The following is a 20,574-nucleotide window of genomic DNA, read 5'->3' on the forward strand; positions in this document are numbered from 1 at the left end:
AAAAACTTGATGTGTGCTACTTGTGTTAGCTACAATCTAAGGCAGTATACCTATTGATGCAGTCTAGCACTAATGGCGAGTATCAAGGTCGTATTCCTCAAGAAAGTGAAAGCCTAAAGTTACTCCTTTGTTCTTTGTTATATTAACCTAAAATGAGTGATGAATAATTTCTAAACTAGCTAATAGCTACAAGCTAAGTTCTAAAGGAGATGCAGGAGTAATTGATAATTGAAATAACCAAGACAAGAAAGCAAACCCAAAGGGAACCTAAACTAGTTGGCAATCAAACAAAAGATAAAGGATTTGTAGTCTAATTACGCCCGTGATTTAATTCTTAAGCTCGAATTTGGTTTCTCTCTCTCGATAACCGAATTTCCAAACCTAATAACCTAAAGTTGGAATCTCTTCCTAACGATTGATTCTTAAATTAGCATTAAGCTTTAATCCACTTCTATTAAGCTTTATTAATTCTTAATCCGACTACTAGTTAATTATCCTTATCTCTAAGGGATTATTAACCGATTTCTGCTATTCAAAATTCCAATTGCCAAATGGACTTCTCAATCACACAAAGCAATCTAAACACACAATTCACAACATCTCATGAATAATGCATTATCTTATTAATACTGAAAGCAAGAAGAATACAAAACTAACCCAAACAATCCAACAATATAATATCAAGCCAACATAGTAAAGAAATCCCAATGAATTTAATCAATCTAGCTAATCAAATTCATTATCAAAATCCATAAGAATTCAATTACAACAATGAGTAAAGGTAGAGAAACCCGATTACACCCTTGGATGAGAGTAAACAGCCCCAATTCCTCTTGCTTGATTTGAAAACCAATCAATGAACCTCGCCCAATCTTCAATCTTTGAAGGGAATCCATTGAAACCTTGATCCAAGTCTCCTTTTCCCTTGGTTCCATTTCGAAACCCTTAGAGAGAGAATATTGTGGTCTGGGACGTTCTCCTTCTCTTCTCTTCTTCTTCCCTTTCCTCTCTTCTTTCTTTTAATTAATCTCTGCCATCGCCAGCCAAAGGGTCCCAACACAGATGGTGTTTATGCCGTGTTACTCTCTCGTGGTCGTGCTCCCTAAGAACTTCTTTTCCTTTGATGTTTGATGTACCTAACTACTGGTCGTTATGTTCGTGTGAATACCTGCGTTGAAATCAACACGCCCCATGTTTAGCTTCCTCATGCGCATACTTAGCTTGTTTCGGCGACTTTGACGTCCAATTATGCTCCATTTCTTCCCTTTATCATTCTTTGACTTCTTTTGAACCTAATACACACAAACAAACGCATAGGGTGAGTGTTGGGACCAATTCACATCCAAATGTCCATAAAATCAATGTTAAAAATCCCATTTAGATGTGTGTATTTTACGCACATCACTAGCCGATGTTATCAAGATTATAGGGACTAAAGTGTACAGTTTATGAAAGTATAATGATGCAAGAGAAATCTGTTAAATAATAAAATTAAAAAAGAACACACTAGAATCAGCTTTTCTTATCCCCAACGGAGTCACCACAGTGGGCGGTAATTTCGTCGCACACCTAAGTGTCTTTAGCGACTATAGCACTATAATATTTTTCAACCTAATCGGGAACACGCTAACTAGTCACTAGACTAGCTCGGAAATAGGAGTCGCCACTTGGGTAATCACTGGGACATTTTTACTAATAAGTGGCATTTCTTGGATTCTATAAGGAAGCTTACGCCAAAAAGTCCAGAGATGGATTCGGGAGCCAACTTCCTTATTTGTGTACATTAATCTTTAATTTTATTGTTTAATAAATTACCCCTTATAAATACAAGCAATTCATACATAGGCATGCCAAAATATCACACTTAATACACCTAAGTCTAGTCCATTAACCCAGCCTACATTTGAGTTATTGATCTAGTTTACTAACCAATTATGTGTAAAGTCCACCTAGTCTAGCCCAATTACCATTTATGCTTTTGAATTCCAACCTTTAAACCTAATGGACTAGTTATGAGAAGGTTCATTCTTTGTTGTCTCAATCCTAACTAAGTTCAAAACAATAACTAAACATGCCAAAGCTTGCTAGTCTATTTGGATTTTAGGGTTTCGGGCCTAGTTAAGGTTGATTAGCCTATTAGACTACCATATTCATATTGGATCAGCTTTTAGCTTTAAGTCTATATGGCCCTTTTTTATCAATCAGTCACATAATCATTTATTTAGTTAATATATAATAAACAAAAATAAATAAAATAAAGCAGAAAGAAAAACTCTGATAATTACAACCCACCTACAACTACATTGCGAAAAGAAAAAGACCTAAAACTATACAGAGGTCGAAAATGCATCAAGATACGTCAAAAATAGGTCTCTAGGACGAATAGCCGATCGGCTTTAGGATCCTTGGGTGAGTTTTCATGATTTTTCTTCAGTTTCCAGCACAGTCTAGCACCTCTAAAGCCGATTTTCACATGCACAGATGTTAAAAATTAATTAGAATGAGATAAACTAGATTAAAAATATCAAAATAAAAGTTATAGAAGCAAATTAGATACCTAAATCACTAAAACCCTAAATTTTATAAACTAACAGAAGGCAACCAAAAGAAAAGAATCATGTTTTAACAGGTTCAATTACTTAATCATAGTAACAAACATATTTAAATATTAATTGTATAGCATATTTCTAATCAAATCTAAAATCCTAATTGTTAAACATCAAATCTCAAAAAATCATAAGTTCTTATTATCATATTCAAAATCCTATTAACATGCATATTAATAAAAACCTAATCTAATCATATTTATCAAAGATCAAAATTCTAAACATGTTTCTAAGGACAAATAACATAAGAAAACATAAGAAAGAATAAAAGAACCAATTTTTATGATAAGTTCGGATGTATGGTAGAAGGAACCCTCAAGTTATCACCATGGATGTTGGATCTGCAAGTCTCAGGCAATGAGGATGCAGTTGAATCGAAAACTGGATAGGAATCTACAACCGGATCTAGCGTTGTGAAATCTTCTATCGATTGAAAAATAGTTTCTAATAAAAATGCTCTTTCTTAAGTGACTTATTTCCTAAAATGACTCTTTCTTCAATGGCCTTGGGTTCTGAAACGATAGCTATGATTAACAATACTTTTTTTCTTGATTTTTTAGTTCTTGATTTTTTTTCTAAAACCCTAAATACCTCTTTCTATTTATAGAGATAGAGTTTTAAAGGAAACCCTAGAGAAAGCAATAGTTTTTATGAAATATCGATAAAGATCCAATTTATTTATTTAAAATTTAAATAATTATCAATAAAATGATGATTATCGCTCAAGAAAACCTTCTAGAATCTGTATTTGGACATTAAATCGTCCTAAAAAATGATGTCGGAGTGTCAAAATCTAATCAGTTCTATGAAGAGTTGACTGACTCTATAGGGAAAGTTTTAAAATTTGCAGTTTAATCCCTAATTTTATAAAAATTACTGCTTTGACCCTCAAACTTAATTTTCTGACAATTAGGTCCAAACTGATTTCAAAAAGGTAATTCAATTTGATTAACTTGACCACAGCCTCGAATTCACTTGTCACACTTTCACTTTCGAGACTCGCTCCTCATTATAGGGTTTTCCGTTTTTCCCTCGATACCTAGATCAGGAAAAAGGGGTGGTTACACATAATGTTTTATAGTTTTTGTGTTTGATTTTTGAGAGTGTGTATTGCTGAAAACTTATTGTCACTCTGCTGAGAATTGTAAAAACCTAAGCCTAGGGCTTTCTTTTTTATTTATAGGGAAAGATTGAGGCAACCTTAGAGACTTATACTTTCTAATTTGTTTAATAAATATCAATAATTAAAAAATCTATTTTTAGACTTATCAAAAGTATTTATTAATAAATATTGAATAAATCATAAAAATTAAATAGATATTAGTAAAATATTTTGGAAGATGTATTTTTATTTATTTTGGCATTTTAAAAGAAAAAATACTAAAAGGACATGTAAATTGAAATTAAGGCTTAATCGAGGCACCACAGGCGTAGAGTTAATCGCCTCACTAGCCACCAAATTCTTGCAGTTGATCGACGCATGCCCAAAAACATGATTGCTCTAACTGAAAATTTGAGAAGTTTTAGGATTTGGCCCTAAACTTTTAGAATTTGCAATTTCACCTTCTAAACTTAATTTTTCTTTCAATTTAGTCCAAATTGATTTCAGAAAAATGATTTTTGGTTCAGTTATCCATAACCCTAATTAGGATTTGACCGTCCTCAACTCCTTAAGACTCGAGAAAAGCAGTAATATTCATCATCAGATTTTTTTTTAAATTCTCTCGTATCTAGATTCATAAAATGGATGCTAACAATTTGGCTCCAATTTTTTAGATTTATTAGCATAAATATGGTTAAATAAATCGCGAAAATTCATAAATATTAAGGATATAGTAAAAGAATATTCTCTAGAAGCTCTTAGCTGGTGTGGACCATATGCCCGTTTAATTGAAGGACCACACCTATTTGATTGAAGGACCATTCCTGTCTAATTATAAAACCATGCCTATTTAATTTTAGGACCATACACGTTCAATTATAGGACCACGCCTAAGGATAAGAATTTTTAGGGACTTCCTTCTGGCTTCTTGACCATTTTTCATTTTGGAAATCAATAAAGTTGTAATTTACACTTTAGGCTAATTTCTCATTTCTAGGTATTGAATTTGCATAGGCTTCTTCTTGGCTAAATGATTTCTATTTCAGGATGTAATTTTGACTATTTTTATCCTTCTAGTACTAAGTTGGTAATTTTCCCATTTAGGGACTAAAGCATACTTTGAAGGTCAGGGACCAAAATGGCCCTTTTACCTTGCTTAGACATATATATATATATATATATATATATATATATATATATATATATATATATATATATATATATATATATATATATATTTATCTATTTTCTTTCTAACTTTCTCCTACACTCTTTCTTTGATTACTTTGGGGACTAAATTGGTAATTTATCCGTTTAGGGACTAAAGTGTACTTTGAAGGTCAGGGACCAAAACGACACTTTTATCCATTCTTGTCTTTTCACCTATTTTGTCTCTAACTTTTTCTTATACTCTTACTTTGATTACTTTTTCAATTCTTAACTAAATCTTCTCAAACTTGTTTCAAAATGGTAAGTTCTTCATCGAGATTTGCAAGTCGCAACCCAATCACACCAGATTGGGACTTTTCACCAACGATTTTATGCCAGAACGACTTAGGGCTTGTGAAAAAGATGAAATCCCCATTTTTGGCCAAATTGAGCACTCACTAGGCTTCTTTTGCCATTGATGAGGTATTTTCTTCAGATAAACTTGTTTATCTGTCATTTTTATGCTCAAACAACATGTAATTTGTTGGAAAGGTGGTGCAAAATCAAAAAATCAAGTTATCCTAACATTAACAATCGATCGGTTGTGTGTAGTCCAATTTAGAAATGCACGAGCCAAAATGACCGTTTGCACACCAATTTGCTTGAAAATTTTAAAAAAGTCAGTATACTTACATGTTTCTTGACTTCGATATGTAAGCATGTGTATTTATGCCTATTTTTATGCTTTTCATAGTGACACTGTGTTGATTAGATTCATAAAGAACTTTTACAGTTACCAAGAATGGTTTGATGAGCTACTGAGCTCCTTCCAAGCTTAGATTGTTGAGACTGAGTTCTATCGGTTTATAGCGACACTACCTTTAACTAGTGAGAGGAGTGACCATATTTTAGTCTACGCAGTACTTAAGAGGTGGATGGACACCACTCATACCTTTAACACTCCCGTTGGAGAGCTGACCCTATCCCCTCTTTCCTTTGTTGCTATCACATGGATCGACTTTTGCTTTTCATGATGCTATTCACGACTAGAGTTTCTAAGGCTCGGGACTAGTTTATCATCAATCTGTTAGGGTTCTTTCATGCGCGAGAGAGCACCAAAGGCTCCGCCTGTCACAAGTGCATCCTCACCATTACTACAGTGTTCACCCTGATCTATATGGGAGATTAACTAAATGGCCTGATCCTTTCTAATCTACTTTTTGGGACTACCTTGTTATGTGATTCAAGGAACTTGCTGAACCTACACTACTTGGCCCCTCTAAGAGATCTAGACCAGGTCTCTTCCTACAACTAGGGGTCCATTGCACTTGCATATCTATACTAGCAGATGGATATTACAGTCTGTATGAGCAAAAGGCTTTGCAATTTCTGACACGCTATCATATAAGTCTTCCCTTTTAATGTGCATTCTCATTCACTTTATTGTATATTGTTTGCTAATTACTTGAATGAAGGTGTGGGCCCTAGAGCTTGGCCTCCTGGTAGGTTCTCATCCTATCAACACTTTCTTAGGCTTTCCCTATCTCAAGTCCAGGCTCAGGCCTCCTCGGCCTGCAGCCTCCAGCGCGAGGGCGCATGAGTCCATATGCACCGCATGGTGGATCAACTCCTTGTCAAAGACATATTAGTTTGACTTATAGAATTAGAGTTTGATTACTTACCTTTGTATTTTTAGATTCATGGTGATTGGCCTAGGGACTACCGCTATTGGGATCCCTATATGCTGTCGACTGTAAATATCGAGCATAGGAGGATACTCATTGTCCGAATTCGCCTCATGGTACTCAAGAGCTGATAAAAAAGATGGCCCGTGTCACCACCTCTACATGGGATGGATGGATGACTCGGGAGGAGGCCCCAAAAAACTTTGATTAGATTAACTTCCTTTTGCACTTTTTCTTTTTAGAACTTTGTTTTGTACTAAAACTCACTGTAATTTATTTTGGCTACACAACTTCAGACTTTTAGATATTATAAACATTTTGAGCACTTTGAATACATGTTTTTATTTCTAAATACCATTTATACAGCTTACATAAGTTTCAGAAATCCAGAATGTATAAAAGAAGCTTCAAAAGTTGGATTTCAAGCCAGGTGACATCACACAATTTGATCCAAGCCGAGCTAATCAGCCGATAATGGTCATTCAGCATAGTGCCGATCGGCTCTACAGTTACAAAGTCCGAATCCACCATTACTTTGGGCCTATATATATGTATATAGCCCTTCAAACATCTTCAAACGAGATCTATTCTTTTTTAGCTAAAAAGTAATGACTCAAGGAGCTCAAAAGCCCTTAAAACCCTAACTCGCGATGAGTGGACTAAACTTGGAAAGTATTTTTTTCTTCCTTCAAGGCATTGCAACATACCAAGCTTGACTATATGTTTCTCTGTTCAACAATTAACTTCTAGTGCCTAAAAGATCATGTCTTTTACTTCAATAAGCAAGAGCTATGCCCAATGGTTGAAAAAAAATTCTACTATTCTTGGAGGCTCTACTGATTCTACATATCCAATTATCCTTTTCAAGTTCTTATTGGCTGCTTCAACCGCATCATTCGCTTGAGGCCTGTACGGATAAGACTTATGATGCTCAATCTTGTACTCTTCTATCAGATCCACCGTCTCACCCATGAATTGCACGCTATTGTCCATTACAACATGATATCAGACCCCGTTATATAGATTAGGTTTCTTTCTATAATGGGGCCATCTACTTTACCCTTAAAGTAGTGAATGATTCAGCATCAACCTATTTAGAGAAGTAGCCAATTGCAATGACTCTTAACCTATGTCCATTTAAAGGAGGCTTTGTCTCCCTGATGATATAAATTCCTCAGGCTGCAAAAGGCTAAGGAGATTTCATATTGTGAAGTTCACTCGGAGGCAAATGACTCAAGTCACTATACAATTGGCACTGATGAGACTTCCTTACCAAGGTTTTGTAATCCTTTTCTATCATCAACTAATAATAACCTTGACATATAACTTTTCTAGTCAATACTATGTCATTCATGTGATGCTCCCACCCACACAACTTTGTGCATGTATTCCGTTGCCACTTGTGCTTCTCTCTTAGTCAAACATTTGAATTGAACACCTGAAGCCATTCTTCTATACAATACTCCATCGTGGTTGATATAATTCTTGGCTTGAATCTACAGCGCATACTTATCCCTTGTACATGCCTCTTCTAGGTACTCTTTATTTTCTACAAACTTCCGCAAATCATAGAACCGGGGCTTCTCTTCTAGGCCCATTTGAATATCCAGTGTCTTTTCTCATAGTAGCAAGGCACTCTGGTTTTTACAATTAGCAATTGCTTCATCAGGAGCTTTGTAGGGTTGTCCCACATAGACTAAAGGGTGGCCAATGCTTCCATCATCTAGTTCTTATCTCTGGGTAAGTTTATGAATGAACACTTAAAATGCAAACTAAAGTCCTAAGGTAGTTGACATATGGTTTTGTTAACCTGAATGATTTTCCATATGGCTTTGTTCCAAATTTTGATCTTAACAAAGAAATTGAAGTTTTGATATAATATTCTTTTAAGTTTGAAGTTGTAATTTAATTCAAAAAGATGTCCTCCAAATTTATGACCGCACCAAGAAGGCTGATATGCATTATTTTACATATGTTTATATGCTGAATTACTTCCATTTTTGTGCATAGTTATCTTGTTTTATGCTAGAATCAGCTTTGTTTTAGTTCCTTTCATGTTTCAGGTGATCATCGATGGACATTATCAGTATTTGAGGGAGATACATGCGAATACGGACTAGAATCGATTAAAATTGAGCAAAGTCTAGCATTTCAAGGTTGAGCACGGCCTAGACTCTGGCCGTGCTGAACCATTGACATTTGACCCTCAAAAGTGACCTTTCAGCATGGCTTCCGAGGCCACCATGGCCTCCATCACGGCCTATGGTGGCTCAACACTGGCGAGGGCATGGTCAGGGAGAAGAGGCTAATTTTTTGAGACTTGGAGGTCCAAGATATAGCTTTGAGTAGTCTACCGCCAAAGACTCAAAGGTGTGAGCATGGTCGTGCTGACCAACACAGGCTTGGGCACAACCATATTGATCAGCACAGGCTTAAGCACAGCCATGCTGAAACATTTATATAGGCAAAATTGAGTTCTTTTGTAGGGGGTTCAATTTTCTGACTTGATTTCACATATACATGCATAAGCCATCTTTTCCTAGACTTCAATCTTCGACTTTAGGAGACTATTTCATCTATTGAGGGAAGGATTACATTGGTCTTAACATCCAGTTGAAGATCAAGAGGAGATTTGGAGGCATTCAAGAGGCAATTTAGGGTTCATAAATCAGATTTGAGGATTTTGAGTTGTTCATCCAATTCGAGGGAAAAGGCGTATCTATTTCATTTTCTTAATTCTTTCATTGTTATTAAATTCCTAATTGTTTTAGACATGAACATGTGTAGCTAGATCGATTAAACCTATTGGGATTTCCTTACTATGTTCGCTTAGTACTAAATTGTTGGATTGTTTGAGTTCCTTTTTGTATTCTTCTTGCTTTCAGTATTAAAAAGACATCGCATTATTCTTGAGACATTGTGAATTGTGTTCCTTAGATTGCTTTATATAATTGAGAAATTCATTAAGTAATTGGAATTTTGAATAGCAAGAACTAGTTAATGATCACTTAGAGATAAGGGTAATTGGCTAGCCGGATTAAGAATTAACAAAGCTTAATAGAGGCGGATTAAAGCTTAATGCTAACTTAATAATCGATCGTTAGGAAGAGATTCCAACTTTTGGTTCTTAGGTTTAGGAATTCTGTTATCTCGAGGGGGAGACCGAATTCAGTTAAGAATTCGTCCACGGATAGCAATAATTGGATTCAACAACCTGTTATCTTTTGTTTGATTGCCAACTAGTTTAGGTTCCCTTTGGGTTTGCATATCTTATCTTGATTGTTTCATTCATTTATTCATTCTTGCATCTCATTTAGAACTCAGTTTCTAGTTATTAGCAAATTTAGAATTCATCCATCATATATTTTAGTTTAGATAACAAAGAACGAAGTAGTAACTCTGAGTTTTCACTTTTCTGAGAATACGATCTTGATACTCGCCATTAGTGCTAGACTGCATGGATAGGTTCACTGCCTTAGATTATAGCTACACAAATAGCATATCAAGTTTTTGGCGCCGTTGCCGGGGAGTGTTTGAAAACTATAGTGAAATTTGCTATTTGTTACTTCAGCCATTTTTATTTTTGTACATATTTATTTAGTTTAAGTTTATGATTCAAGTAGTGAATGATAAGGAGGTTCAATGCTGAATTCAAACTCTTTGTATGTCGCGTTGGAGAATTGGATCAGGAACCAAGAGAGTACTCAAAATTGGGATACCTTTGCAGCCCTATAAGCTCGAGTGGAATCATTTTGCAGGGTGAATTATATGGGAAGCTATTCTAAATAACTCGTATCAAAGCACCTATAATCAAGAATGGAGCACTCATTCACCCTTTGGATGGAGCTTAGATGGTCAAGAAGCACCAGGATTTTAGCAACTATATCAGCAGCCTAGTCTTGCACCTTCAACTCAAGATGAAGAGTTAGTTTCAGAGGAGCTGATGTTGAGGTTCTTTACAAGTCTTGAGGATAGATTCCAACAAGTAGAGAGCGTACTTGAAAGTCAACAAGCCTTGATTAAGAACATAGAGCATCAAGTAGGCTTGATCTTCAAGTTACTAACTGCAAAACAAGTGGGAACTCCATCAAACACTACTGAATCTGAGGAACATATGAGTGTCATCACTTTGTGTTCAGGTGAGAATTTTTCTAGTTTATCTACTATGTTTAACGATGATGCTTATGTGCAGTACGACTCCTTGAAAATGGAAATAGAACTAGAAAAGGAAGAAGCAAACATGATTCCTCTGAAAGAATACCAATAGGAATGTACAGTTGATGATGTTGAGTTGCAGTTACAGGAATTTTTAGTGGATTTTCCACAAGTCCCTTCGATGGTGGAAGATGAGCATGAGTTATCCAATCAAGAAGTCTTGGAGCAGCTCGAGTTTCTTCTAGCAAGTGAACCTAGCCAAGGACTAGAGAAAACCATTGACATTCTTGAAGAAATTGCCCAACCATTGATCCTTCAAATTGGTGAAACTTCAGCTTTCAAATTGGAAGAGCCCCTAGAGCATTATGACTACGTGCAACTATATGAGGAACAAGTTTTACTCATCATATTGGCAGCTTGCTTGACAGTTGAGAGGAGGAAATTGACAATTATCCCTCTAAGCGAATACTTAAAGCCATTTGCTTGGAAGAAGGATGGATGGTCGTCGATTAAACCCGTTTGCTTTTCACCATGAGTCCAGCTAAGAAGACTCATCACATCAAAAAGAAGCACTTTGGGAGGCACCCCAAAATTTTATTTTATGTTCTTAACATTTTATTTTTTTCAGTTTTGAAAAATTTTATTAGTTTTAGTTTTTATATTATATTTAATTTTTATTTTAAATTTCTATTATTTATTTATTTTTCATTTTTAGCTCTTACCGAGGACCCACCGAATTTCCACTCCATCAGCTTCGGCGGATGATCAGGGCAGCCCCCCTAGATCTTCTTTTTATTTTATGCGTTGATTTACTTTATTTATCATACATGTCATCTACCTAGATATTATTGATTTTGCTTTCTTCATTTGTACATCCCATGCAGGGTACCCACTTCATTTTACACTGAGGACAGTGTGTTCTTCAAGTGTGGGGTGGGTTTGGGTAAACTGTATCTTCTCTTCTCTTTCCCATGACTTTTGGATGTGTTTGAAATTGCTATCACTGGTGTTGTCTATTTTTAGGATGTTAGGACCTATGTTCTTAATGTCGTTTAAGCATAGTTTGTTCTTTTGTAATTAATGATTTAATTCACATACTTGAAATTGATTACCCCTCTCAATTTTTATTCCTCGAAAAAGCAATTTCACTGTGTTCAATATGTCATTTTGGCCGGATTAAACTAGTGCTGCTTGAGTTCTTTGCAATTTTTCAGCCTTTATCTTTGAACTTTGATTATGCCAATCTCTTATACCATTTATATGATGATTCAATTGATAAGTCTGGGAACCAATTGAAAATTTTAGCCACTTCAAACGTGAGTTTTTGAACCAAGATTTGAGCATCCATTACAAATTATGCTCATGATTTTTCTTGTTTGAGTGTGCGCTGTACTTAATGTTGTTTCTAGAATTTGCTCTGTAATACTTATTGAGGTTACATGAACTTTTGAATACCATTAGATGATTTGAGGAACTTAGGAATTCACTACATCTGGCCAAAAGCCTACCCTTTGTTTCCATTAGTCAGCCCGTTTTGAGCCTTAACATGTTCTTTATAATTTGCACCTATACATTACACATACACTATTCTATACATTTATCTTTTCTTTCACCCTGTATACTGAATAATTATGTGTTATGCTTCTTCTTTTATGGAATCATAGTGCCTAATTTTGTTATAAACTCACTTAGTGTTTTTAATCATTCTTTGATGCTCCCTTCAATCCAAATTGGATAACTGTTCTCATTGTTTATGTCACTAATCATGCAACTCCTCTGTAAACTACTACAGACTTATTTATTAGCTCTTTTCTCTTTTGGATTTAATTCTTGTGAGCATCATTTACTTCAAATAAGGCTTAGTGAGTATTTTGTTGTTGATGATTTGGCTCGAAGAGCATTCATTAAATAATTACATGATTTTTCAAAGATACTACTTTACACTTCTATCCAAATATTCTTACCTTTACCTTGTACATTTCAACCCTTGTAAAGACCCTTTGATTTTGGTATTCATTTATTCATAGGCAGAGTTATGAGATTATGAACAAAACATTAGTGAGTAAGCAGTGTGTTGCCGTAGGCTGCATTGAGGGAATTTTCTTATTTACATGTAAACCACTGTGGAGTTGATTTGAGAGATCTCGTGGCATTGGTTCCGGTCTTCAATGCTTCGAGTTGCTATATAAGTTAGCCGCCCGAGATGGTTTTACTATAGTTCTTCTTCGAAGGTGTATAATTTATTTAGCTACTTGAGTTTCATTCTCATATGTTGAATAAGGTTAAGTTGTGAACTTTAGCATGGATTTTGAGGGGTGATTGTTGCTTGTATATGTATTGAGTTATTGATTGCTTGAGAACAAGCAAAAGCTTAAGTGTGGGGTGATTTGATATGCATTGTTTTACACATGTTTATATGCTCAATTACTTCCATTTTTGTGCATAGTTATCTTGTTTTATGCCGGAATCACTGTGTTTTGGTTCCTTTCTCATGTTTGGTGATCGTGATGGACATTATTTAGAGAATCCAATCCATCAAAATTGAGCAAATGCTAGCATTTCAAGGTTGAGCACGGCCAACATTGATAGTTGACCCTCAAAAGTGACCTTTCGGCACGACTACCGAGGCCACCACGGCCTCCATCACGGCCTGTGGTGGCTTAGCACCAATGAGGGCAAGGTTAGGGAGAAGAGGTTGATTTTTCAGGACTCGGAGGTCCATTGCTTGGGCACAACCATACAAAGATTGGTTTGAGCTGAAACATTTATATAGGCAAAATTGAGTTCTTTTTTAGGGGGTTCAATTTTCTAACTTGATTTCACATATACATGCATAAGCCATCTTTTCCTAGACTTCAATACTCGACTTTAGAAGACTATTTCATCTATTGAAGGAAGGATTACATTGGTTTTAATATCCAATTGAAGATCAAAAGGAGATTTGGAGGCATTTAAGAGGCAATTTAGGGTTCATAAATAAGATTTGGGGATTTTGAGTTGTTCATCCAATTTGAGGGAAAAGGGTGTATCTATTTCATTTTCTTTATTCTTTCATTGTTATTGAATTCCTAATTTTTTTAGACATGAACATGTGTAGCTAGATCGATTAAACCTATTGGGATTTCCTTACTATGTTGGCTTAGTACTAAATTGTGGGATTGTTTGAGTTCCTTTTTGTATTCTTCTTGCTTTCAATATTAATAAGATATCGCATTATTCATTATTGTGAATTGTGTTCCTTAGATTGCTTTATGTAATTGAGAAATTCATTAAGCAATTGGAATTTTGAATAGCAAGAACTGGTTAATGATCACTTAGAGATAAGGGTAATTGGCTAGCCGGATTAAGAATTAACAAAGCTTAATAGAGGCGAATTAAAGCTTAATGCTAACTTAATAATCGATCGTTAAGAAGAGATTCCAACTTTAAGTTCTTAGGTTTAGGAATTCGGTTATCTCGAGGGGGAGACCGAATTCAGTTAAGAATTTGTCCATAGGTAGCAATAATTAGATTCATCAACCTGTAATCTTTTGTTTGATTGCCAACTAGTTTAGGTTCCTTTTGGGTTTGCATTTCTTATCTTGATTGTTTCATTCATTTATTCATTCTTGCATCTCATTTAGAACTCAGTTTTTGGTTATTAGCAAATTTGGAATTCATCCATCATATATTTTAGGTTAGATAATAAAGAACAAAGTTAACTCTGGGTTTTCACTTTCCTGAGAATACGACCTTGATACTGACCATTAGTGCTAGACTGCATTGATAGTTTCACTGCCTTAGATTGTAGCTACACAAATAGCATATCAAAGGCACAACCATGAAAATGTGCATTTTTAAGGCAAAGACTTCTGGCTTACAAAAGTTAAGAATCGTGATTGCACTAAGTGATGGCGCGACTACGAACTTGAGAAGTTTCAAGGCAATAGAAAAATAAGTTGCAAAGGTCATAATCACGACTGCACCTCTGGAGGGCACAACCTCAAACTTTAAAGGTTCAAGTGTCCATTAGAAATCGCCAACAATCATTTCAAAAAGCCGCTAATGCCATGTTGCCACATCAGATAGCCATTGGAAGCATTTCAGATTTTGCAACCGTAAAGCAAGAATCACGACCACTAAGCAAGAATCACGACTGCTTTTTGCATTCTGATAAGTGCATTTAATGCATTGTCTTAAAGCAGACTTGGTGGGTTTTTGGGGATTTATGTGTAACTATACCTTGGGATTTTTAGCCTATAAAATCCATATCAAATGGACTTTAATAGTTGATCAATAACCTCTAAAAGCCTACATTATTGTGCATTCAATTTTTCTTGTTCTTGCAATAATTTATTCAAGATTGGTTGTTGTAAGAGCTTGAATGCTCTAGCAAGGTTTGAGTGTTAGCCAAAATACTTGGGTTAGGGTTTGAGAGTTAGCCTAGGTAAAACACTTGTAAAGGTTGTGTTATGAACCATAAAACACTAGTTGTAAGATTGTATAAGCCCTAAAACACTAAGTTGAGGGTGATCTTAGGAAAATTCCATTTACAGAGAGTGAAAGTTTAGTGAATTCCTAATTATGAATTGGGGAGTGAGCGTAGGGTTTGTTATCACTCAAACCACTATAATCTCTTGTGTTATATTCTCTATACTCTCTATTTATCATCTCTAATAAATTTTAATTTTTCATCCTTCCTCTATTCACCAATTCAACCCCCTTCTTGACTCATAAGGGCAAACAAGTGGTATCAGAGCGTGGCTCTCACATGTCAAATTAATTTTATGAGCTAAAGATTCAAAATGGCCAGTGAAGGTATCCACCACCTTAGACCATACTTTGATAGGTCTGATTATACCCATTGTAAGTACAAGATGAAAATATACTTGGATAGCGATACAATGGATGTATGGGATTGTGTAAGAAAGGAATGGAGACCCTCAATAATATAAGAAGATGGAATAGATATTCCACTTGATAGAAATGAATGGGTGAATGCTCATTAGAAAGCAAATGGGAAGAATAAAAGAGCTATAATCATCCTCCTTAACTCACTATCTAAAGAGGAATGTGAGAGAGTTCAACACCTCCCAACTGCCTATAAGATATATAAGACCTTGGAGAACTACCATGAGAGTACAAAGCAAGTCAAACCCAAAAAGATCCAACTACTTGTAACGAAATATGAATAGTTTAAGATGAAACTGAATGAGAGCATCACCGATATGACTAACTGACTTCTCACTATTATCTTTAAGAATTAGGTAAGCACTATGAGCTTATTGATATCAACAACAAGATTCTCAAAGCTCTATCACTGACTATGGCTCAAGAGTGGAAAGTATAGAGGAAGCTAATGAGGACTTGGGGATGAGCTTATTAGAAAGCTACTCACCCATGAGATGGCTCTTAAAAAGAAAGAAGAGCAAGAAAAGGAAAGGGAGACAAGAAGAAAACCCTCGGCTCTCAAGAGCTCTACCAAACCACAAAAGAGTGAGAGCTCTAGTGGATCCGAATCTAGTGAAAATAAGGATGAAGAGCTAGTAATGCTTTCCAAGAAGGTCAAGGAGATTATAAAAATAGAAAAAAAAAAGAGGCCCTTTAAGAAGTCATTCTCAAACTCCAACACCAACTCAAACTTTAAAAAAAGCAAGGAGAAAAAGTGTGATCTTATTGGCTATGCATGTGGGAAGCAGGCCAATTGCTTTAAGAGCAAAAATAAGAAGAAGTTTATGAAGGACAAGGAGAAGAGGAAAGCTTTCAAAGCCACATGGGATGATTCTTCATCAAGTGAAGATGAAAATGAAGAAGTGGATAATTTATGCTTCATGTACAAGAGGATAAAACCAAATGAAGTATGCTCCACGTCTCACTCTTGTAATGATCATGATTGTGAAAATGATTTACATAACATGGATGATGATGATTTACTTGAAATTATGAGTTTGAAATGCAAAAAATCATTTAAACATAAAAGTTTACAAAGAAAAATGCTCCAAATTTGAGCAAGATTTAAATGAACTTCAAAAGAAAATTTCTTGCTAACTCTTTAAAATGATAACCTTAAGAAATATTTGAATAACCTCTCATCTCAAACCACCTCCTTAAAATCTCTTTCAAAAGAAAATGATTCCTTAAAGGTAGAGGTTAAAGAGTTGAGAAGTTCTATATCAAAATTTCATAAGGGAAAGAAAGCCTTGGACACCCTAATCGTGTCTCAAAGGCCTCATTTGATAAAATATGGATTAGGCTTCCATGCTGCATCACTATCTACTTTATCTCCTCCTACTTTTAAATCTATTAAGGCCTTAATACCACAAACCTCTTCATTTAAGGGTCCAAGACATACATAAAAGCTACACCTCCCAAAAGGAAGGAAAAAGCTTCATAAATTCTAAAAGCTAAGCCTAAAGAACTAATCATACATACATGCATAAGAACATTGCTAAAAATCATGCATCTAAAAAATTTTCTTGTATGCATGCAAATGTTAAAAATGTAAAAGGACCCAAGCCGCAAGCAAAGAAACACTTATGTAAGAGGATATTCAATCCAAATGTTCAATGTCACCATTGCATGAGGAATGGACATATCAATGTCTTTTATTACATCAGAAAGGCACATCTCCAACTAGGAGAGCTTTTTATGGCTAACCCCAAAGGATCCAAAATGGTTTAGTTACCTAAGAGAAAAGAAAATTAATTTCACTTTTGTAGATATGCTTCATGTCAACATTGGAAGAACGAGATTGGCATGTGGATAGCGATTGCTCAATGCAGATGACTGGGAATGCCAACCTCTTCTCTCACATGAGGAAGATTTGATACGAACATAACTTATATCAAAGTAGGATCCGCATCAAGATTGATGGAGGAAAGGTAACTTTTGGCAGTAATGCCAAAAGTAAGATTATAGGCATTGGCTCCATTAGTAAGAAAGAGTCTCCTCTTATTGATAATGTTCTTCTTGTTGATGGTTTGAAGCACAACCTAGTGAGTGTAAGTCAATTATGTGATAAAGGTAACAAAGTCACCTTTGACTCTAAGGGTTGCCAAGTCACTTCCTTAGGGAATGACAAGGAAATATCCAGAGGAGAAAGGTTTGCCAATACTTACATGATTAACTTACATGAAATTGCTAACGAGTCTTTTGAGTGTCTTGTTTCTCTCAGTGAAGCCTCTTAGCTTTGGCATAGAAGGCTTGGACATGTAAGCATGGAGCTCCTTCATAGTTTAAAGCAAAATGAACTAGTGGTTGGATTACTAAGGTGAAGTTCATAAAGGACAAGACATGCAGACCTTACCAAATGGGAAAGCAACAAAAAGCTTCCTTTAAAGCCAAAAATGTAGTAAGCACATCTAGACCCCTTCAACTAATTCATGTGAATTTATTTAGCTCTACTACAATTACTAGCTTAGGTGAAAAAGAATATGTATATGTCCTTGTTGATGACTATTTTAGATTTGCTTGGGTTACTTTCTTAGCTCATAAGAATGATTCTTTTAAAGCTTTTAAAAGTTTTACAAAAAGAGTTCAAAATGAAAAAAGGTCTTTACATCTCTAAAACAATATATGATTATGGAAAAGAATTTGAAAGTGTATCTTTTGAACCTTTTATAAAGAAAATGACATTTCTCATGATTTCTCATACCCTAGAACACTATAACAAAATGGTGTTATAGAAAGAAAAAAATAGAAAACCTATAGAAGTGGCTAGAATAATGCTTAATGAGTATAGTTTACCTACTTACTTTTGGGTCGAAGCTATCAATACATCGTGTTATCTAATAAATAGAGTTTTTAAAAGACTTATTTTGAATAAAACATCTTTTAAGCTATGGAATGGAAGAAAGCCCAAAATCTCATATCTAAGAGTATTTGAATGATCTTTAGTGCCAATGACAATCTTGGGAGATTCTCATGCAAAATGGATGAGTGCATATTTCTAGGATACTCATCCTCTAGCAAAGACTATAAAGTATTTAATAAAAGGTCTATGGTAGTTGAGGAGTCAATGAATGTTATTGTTATGAGTTTAGTACACTTGATCTTATAGGTGACTTTAAGAAGCTTGAAATTAATGATGATGTCAATCAAGTGGGAGAATCCTTTCAATCTCAACCTCGACTAGATGAACCTTCTCCACCTCCTTATGAGGAAGCTCAACAAGAGTTGCCTAGAGAATGGAGGGAACCAAAAGGGCATCCCAAAGGACTAATCATAGATGATGTCACCAAATGTGTAAGTACTAGATTTCAAGTCAAAAATTTAGATAAAAATTTTGCATTTGTCTCTCAAGGTGAGCTAAGGATGATTAGTGAGGCTCTTGATGATGATGTTGGGTGATTGCTATGCAAGGGGAACTCAACCAATTTTAGAAAAATTAAGTTTGGGAACTTATTGCTAAACCAAAAGCTCGTTCCCATTATAGGTTGTAAATGGATGCATAGAAATAAGTTGGATGAGCAAGGTTCCATCACTATAAACAAAGCACGATCAGTTACCAAATGCTATAACCAAGAGGAAGGCATTGAATATAATGAAACCTTTGCACTCATAGCAAGATTTGAAGCCATTAGGATATTGCTAGCCTATGCATATCACATGGACTTTAAACTTTTTCAAATGGATGTCAAAAATGCCTTCTTAAATGGCTTTATAGAAGAAGGAGTGTATTTTGAACAACCTCCTGATTTTGAGCTTCATGAACATCCAAACCATGTTTTTCAACTTAACTAAAGCCTTGCATGGTTTGAAATAAGCTCATAGAGCTTAGTACAAAAGGCTTAGCGCATTTTTATAACAAAGTTGTTTTATAAAACAGAAGGTTGATACAACACTTTTTATAAAAACATATAAGCATGACATTTTAGTTGTTCAAATTTATGGTGATGATATAATATTTGGTGCTACTAACAAATCCTTGTGTGAAGAATTTTCCAAGTGTATGACTAGAAAATTTGAGATGAGCATGATAGGTGAACTAAAGGTTTTCTTAGGATTACAAATCAAGCAATGCAGGATGAAATCTTCATCAATCAATCCAAATATATAAGAGAACTTCTTAAAAGATTTAGAATGGAGGGATGCAAGATTGCCAAGACACCAATAAGCACATCAACAAAATAGGATAAAGATAATAAGGGTAAGCCCATTGATGAGAGGAAATATAGAGGTATGATTAGATCTCTACTCTATCTCACGGCGTCTAGACTCGATATCATGTATAGTGTTTACTTGTGTGCTCATTTTTTATCTAGTCCTAGAGAGTCTCATTTGCATGGCACTATGCATCTAGGTCTTTGTTATCTTAGAGATACTTTATTTAACATAGTTGGCTTCTCTGGTGCCGCCGACTATGTAGATAGTCTCTTAGATAGAAAGAGCATTTTTCAAACTTGCCATTTTTTTATATGTATATTTAGTATCTTGGTTTAGCAAGAAGCAAGTCTCAGTTGCCTTATCCATTGCTAAAGCAGAATATGTTGCGGTAGGATGTTGTTGTACTCAAACTCTATGGATAAAACAACAACTTAAGGATTATCACCAAATGCTTATTTATATTCCAATTAAATATGATAATAGTTATGCAATAAATTTATCTAAGAACCTCATTCAACACTTTAGAAGTAAGCACATAGACATCAATCACCAACTTTTAAGGTATCATGTCTAAAATGGTGATGTAGTGCTAGAATTTATTGACACCATCGATAAACTTGCTGACATTTTTACCAAACCCTTTAGTGAAGATAGATTAAATTTTATTAAAAGGGAACTAGGTATGTCTAATGGAAATTATCTCAAATGAATATGTCTTATTTGATTGTGTGATCGTGAAATTTGATTGAATGGAACCATACATGAATCCAAAATTCTTATTTCATCAAACTTT

Source organism: Ricinus communis, chromosome 8 (assembly GCF_019578655.1).
Source record: "Ricinus communis isolate WT05 ecotype wild-type chromosome 8, ASM1957865v1, whole genome shotgun sequence".
In the NCBI taxonomy this organism is placed as follows: Eukaryota; Viridiplantae; Streptophyta; class Magnoliopsida; order Malpighiales; family Euphorbiaceae; genus Ricinus; species Ricinus communis.